Source organism: Triticum urartu, chromosome 7 (genome assembly GCF_003073215.2).
Source record: "Triticum urartu cultivar G1812 chromosome 7, Tu2.1, whole genome shotgun sequence".
NCBI lineage: Eukaryota > Viridiplantae > Streptophyta > Magnoliopsida > Poales > Poaceae > Triticum > Triticum urartu.
In genome coordinates, this window is record NC_053028.1 from 60,571,330 (window position 1) to 60,577,266 (window position 5,937).

Sequence of the window (5,937 nt, forward strand, 5' to 3'; positions counted from 1 at the left end):
CTTCAGTCTTCACGTGCTCGATGGAGATATCGCCCTTCAACACATGATCATGAAGAAAATGATGAGAGATCTAAATGTGCTTTGTCTTCGAGTGCTGAACTGGGTTATAATCAATCTTGATGGCACTCTCATTGTCACAATAGAGTGGCACATTCTTCACATTGATGCCGTAGTCCGTGAGAGTTTGCTTCATCCATAGCAATTAAGCACAACACGATCCAGCAACAATGTACTCAGCTTCAGCAATAGAAAGTGATACACATTTCTGTTTCATCGAAGACCAACAGACCAAGGATGGTCCGAGGAAATGGCATCTGCCTGATGTTGACTTGCGGTCCACACGATCACCCGCATAGTCAGAGTCTGAATATCCAACGAGATCAAAAGCCAAGCCCTTGGGATACCATAATCCAAGTGTTGGAGTATGAGCTAGATATCGAAGAATATGCTTCACAGCCTTATGGTGTGATTCCTTTGGTGTATCTTGAAAGCGGGCACACATGCAAACACTAACCATAATATCTGGCCAAGATGCACATAAATACAATAAAGAACCAATATTGAGATGTATACCTTTTGATCGAAGTCAATACCATTTTCATCAGTGCATAGATGGCCATTTGTGGGCATTGGGATTTTGACGCCTTTGCAATCTTGCAGGCCGAATTTCCTCAATACATCCTTGAGGTATTTTCCCGAGATATGAATATGCCATTGCGCTTTTGACGAATCTGAAGACCTAAGAAGAAATTCAACTCTTTCATCATAGACATTTGATATTCTTCACTCATCATGTAGGCAAATTCATCACTGTAACGTTGCTCAGTACAGCCAAAGATGATATCATCAACATATATTTGGCACACAGATAATTCATCATCATAAGCTTTGGTGAAAAGTGTTGGGTTAAGTGAACCGAGTTTGAAGCCTTTCTTCATGAGGAATTCCTTGAAAGTATCATACCATGCCTGAGGGGCCTGCTTGAGGCCATAGAGGGCCTTATTGAGTCTAAAGACTTTGTCAAGATGCTTTAGATCCTCAAAACCTAGAGGTTGAGCAACATATACTTCTTCCTCAAGCTTACCATTGAGGAATGCACTTTTCACATCCATTTCATATAAGATGATATTATGATGGTTAGAATAAGCAAGTAATACGCGAATAGCTTCAAGTCTAGCAACAGGTGCAAAACTTCCATCGAAATTAATTCCTTCAACCTGTGTGTAGCCTTGAGCTACAAGTTGTGCCTTATTCCTCACCAGAAGGCCATTTTCATCTTGCTTGTTGCGGTAGATCCATTTTGTGCCGACGATATTGTGCTTGCGAGGGTCTGGTCGCTTGACAAGTTCCCAGACGTTGTTGAGCTCGAACTGATGTAATTCCTCTTGCATAGCTTGAATCCACTTGGGCTCCAGAAATGCTTCATCTAACTTAGTGGGCTCTGTGATAGAGACGAAAGCAAAGTGCCCACAAAAGTTAGATAAATGTGAAGCTTTTGAGTATGTGAGAGGACCTGGTGCGTTGATGTCGCTAATGATTTTCTCAATCCGCACTTCATTAGCGACGCGAGGATGAGCTGGTTGACGATGAGGAATTTGCTCAACATTTTCTTCAGAGCCATTATCTTCAGGTGTCAGGACCCCGATTCTAAGTCACACCGATCTAGCATGTAACACATCATATCACTTTGTGGCCTCACGCACGGTATTCCCACGGGTGCCGCCTTACCTGGACCGGGACCATTTGCGCCTTTTGGCTCACGTATATGATAGTGTCGCTAGCATCCATATGACGGAGAACCCGGGCCGACATGACTAGTCGTGAACCCAAAGTGGCACTAACTTACGGGGACATGCATACATGAATCAACATCGAGCATGTCGGTCAGCAGCGTACGAATCCGGTCTGTAGCACTGGGCTAACAGGACTCCGGTGAACCGGGCTGTAGTAGGCTAGGAAAGACTCCGGATGTCACCGCGTGACATTTCCCTGAAGGGACAGACACAGGAACGAAGTGAATCACATGCCGGCCAGTCAAGTGTTCCGGAGCAGTAGTGCTGGGCTAGCAGGACTCCGGTGAACCGAGCTGTAGAGGACCACTATGGCTCATGTAAGCACAAGACTACATTTCCCCATAAGAGAGGCTACCCAGGATAAACAACTAGGTTGTCGGATCCCACACATACCAAGCATTTCAATCATACACACAATATGCTCGATATGTGTAAATACAACATGGCATCACAACCTAACTCTACGACTCAAGTATTTATTCATTAGGCTTCAAGGAGCCAAGTATTACAAACATGGGTCTCATGACCCCAACATGCAGAGCATACAAGCAACAAGCACATGCGGAAGCTTAACTTGTATGAGTACAGACAACTACAAATGAAGAAGGCTGAGAAGCCTGACTATCTACAAGACCCTCCCAAGGGTACAAGATCGTAGCTGAGGTAGCAAGCTAAACGTCAAAGTCCACGCGGAACTACTAGCGAGACTGAAGTCTCCCTGCAAAACATAAAATAAGCAAACGTGAGTACAAATGTACCCAGCAAGGCTTACATCAGAACTATCTACATATGCATCGGTATCAACAAAGGGGTGGTGGAGTTAAACTGCAGCAAGCCAGCTTTGACTCGGTGGCTATCCTGAACTATGACTGCAAGTAACTCTTTTGAGGTGGCGCACATGAGTCCACATATTCACCATACCAATACACCACTATGGATCTGCTACCGTCTCCCTACGACAACGCCATCCATAGCACTCACGCTTATCTTGCACATTTTAGAGTATCCACTTTCACTTGTCTATGAACTATGCAAGGGGTCCAAGTTTCCATATCCGGGGAATCCGGCTATTCGAATAGATAATGATAACCCTGCAGGGGTGTACTTCTTCACACACGCTCTCGCCACTTACCACCATGTACACGTCGTGTATCTCGGCAACCTTCAAGCGGAAGCCTGGTGAGGGAGTCGGCCACGACCTGACTAACCACACAAGTCTCTAGTCCTGGTTTATCACCTATTCGGGTTCCATCCGCAAGGAGATCCGGCCGAGGTGTCGCTCACGGCCCCAAACGATGTGTACAGGGTTCCCAAGCCCACCATCCGGGTGCCACTTGGTACACCGGGCCACTATGCCTAGTCTGTCCCAAGCCCACCTGTACCGGGTGCCACCTGGCACTAGTAGAAAACGGAGCTTTAAAACTGGCTCGTAAGGGCCTTTAGTGCCGGTTCCATAACCGGCACTAAAGGCCCCCCCCTTTAGTACCGGTTCGACACGAACCGGCGCTAAAGTGCCACCACGTGACGTGAGCTCGCGCCCTGGTGTGGGGGACCTTTAGTACCGGTAACACCAACCGGTACTAAAGGTTTTTTTTTTAATTGTTTTTTTGAAAATTTTGGGAAAAAAATTCATTTTTTATCGATTTTTAATTTTTCTGAATTATTTGATGATTTAGTCTCTAATCACCTCTATTAACTGCTCGGCCGGTCACCCATCCTCTCACTCCCCCAGCCTGAGCACGCTTAACTTCGGAGTTCTATTCCCCCTACATTCCAAGTCTGCGCTTGTTTTCCTGACAAATGTAAGCTATCAATCCTATTAACCCTCAGCAGTTTAGCTTGAGCATTAGGTCACACGTTTCACCGTTTGGGTTTGAAACTATTATTCTAAAAAACAGTAATTATTTAGTAACACTAATATTTCTTGAATAAGTTTGACCATAGTTTGACCAGATTTGACTAAAATTCAAAAAATTGAAATAATTATTTAGTAACACTAATATTCTTGAATAATTATGTAGTAACATTAATACTTCTTGAATAAGTAGTTTGACCAGATTTAACCAAAATTTTTCAAACAAACTGAAATTTGACCATATCTTTTTTTCCTTTTGGAATTTGAGGATTCTAAAAAATTGCAAACAGGCCATAGGCCGTCTCCATCGGATGCGGATTTTCATGCTGAATTTTTTGATATATTATACGTTTTTTCCCGACATCGTATGCGAAAGTTATAGCTGTTTTACATTTTCCCTACACTTTTTGCAAAACATGTCCAAATTTAAGTTTTCAAATTTTCCTAACTAGTAGATGTAGTAATATAACTACCTCTCGAAGGATTTTATTTTTTGAAGTTTTTATCATTTCCTTTTGATTTTTTGAAAACTGAAATGGCGATACACAGGGGGGGTAGAGTTTGAAAATTGCCCCCTTTAGTGTGGGTTCGGGGCACGAACCCACACTAAAGGCTTGTCCCCTTTAGTGTGGGTTCGTGGCACGAACCGGTACTATAGGTTAGACCTTTAGTACAGGTTTGTGTCACAAACCCACACTAAAGGAGCTCGTGGGGACCCGGCCTGACGCCAGCCTGCCACTACCCCTTTAGTACCGGTTCGTGCCACGAACCGGTACTAATGAATATGGTGCCTTTAGTGCCGGGCCAACTTCAAACCCACACTAATGTGTCTCACATTAGACCCTTTTTCTACTAGTGTGGTAGACTACTAACACTACCTACAAACACGAGAAACTAGTTGCAACTCCTGGACAGAGATCAGGTTGATTAATAAGTCGAGAGAGCTTGGAGCGCCCGGAGCCCAATGTGTGGTAGTAACTATTCATGGATCACAAACACAGAACTCAGTTCCTGAGGACGGCTGCAATGAGACAACCCACCATGTACTCCTACATGGCCTCTCATCGCTACCTTTACCAAATCGTGTTCACACACTTAGCTCTCAATGGTAGGACATGTGCACCACGTTCCAATTCATCCCCGATGAATCAGACCTGACTCAACTCTAAGCAGTAGCAGGCATGACAACAAGCATGAATGAGTAGGCACATTAGGGCTCAAACAACTCCTACTCATGCTAGTGGGATTCATCTATTTACTGTGGCAATGACAAGTCATGTAGAGGAAAAGGGTTCAGCTATCGCGGCATGTAACAGTTGAATCATTGTTGTCCTAATGCAGTAAAAGAGAGCATGAGCGAGAGAATGGGATTGTATCGGAATGAACAAGGGGGTTTTGCTTGCCTAGCACTTCTGAAGATAGTATAGCTCTTCATTGATGTCATCGAACTCATCGCCGGATCAACGTCTACTGAGGGGGAACAGTATCGGCAAACACAGAAGAACACAATCAATGCGATTCAACAATATGATGCATGATCATGACATGTCAATATTTTGTGTTTTGAGCTAATGCAACTAGCAACATGTTAAATGGAGTTGGTTTGAACCCAAGGTTCAAATCCAAACTCCATATGTGAAGGTTTAAATGCCATTTATATGATTTGGCCTAAACAGCAGCCATAAGTTGGTCTAACATGCATGAAAATGGTACAGATGGCTAGATTGAATTTTTCTGATAATTTTTCTTACATAAATTATTTCATTTGGAGTTACGGTTGAATTTCTATGATTTTTAGACGTTAAAATTGTTTTCTGGAATTTCCTGAATTATTTTACAACCAGAAAATCATTACTGCGCCAGCATGACATCATTCTGACGTCAGCAGGTCAACGGCGCCAGCCCAGGTCAAACCTGACGGCTGGGACCCATGCCGGAAAGTGGTGGTGGCGGGTGGTTCTGGGGTTGCCAGAAAGTGGTCGACGACGAGCTTTAGCGGCGGCCGGAGCTCGGGCACCGATGGTTAGGTGCTACGGCGCGTTTCGAGACGAACTGGTGTGGTCTGCGGCTTCTTGAGGAAGCACTGCGCACGCCTACATGCTCTGGTGCGACGTGCGGGTGTTGCAACCGCGGCGGTGACCTGGGCGGCGGTGTGGAGCGCTTGGCTCCGGTGGTTGATATGGCTAGGGTGCGAATTAGGCAACGGGGCATGGGGGAAACGGTGCAGCGGCTCACCGCGGTTCTTCTGGTGCTGCTGGCGAGGTAGGGGAGGCACGGGGTCCGGCGAAT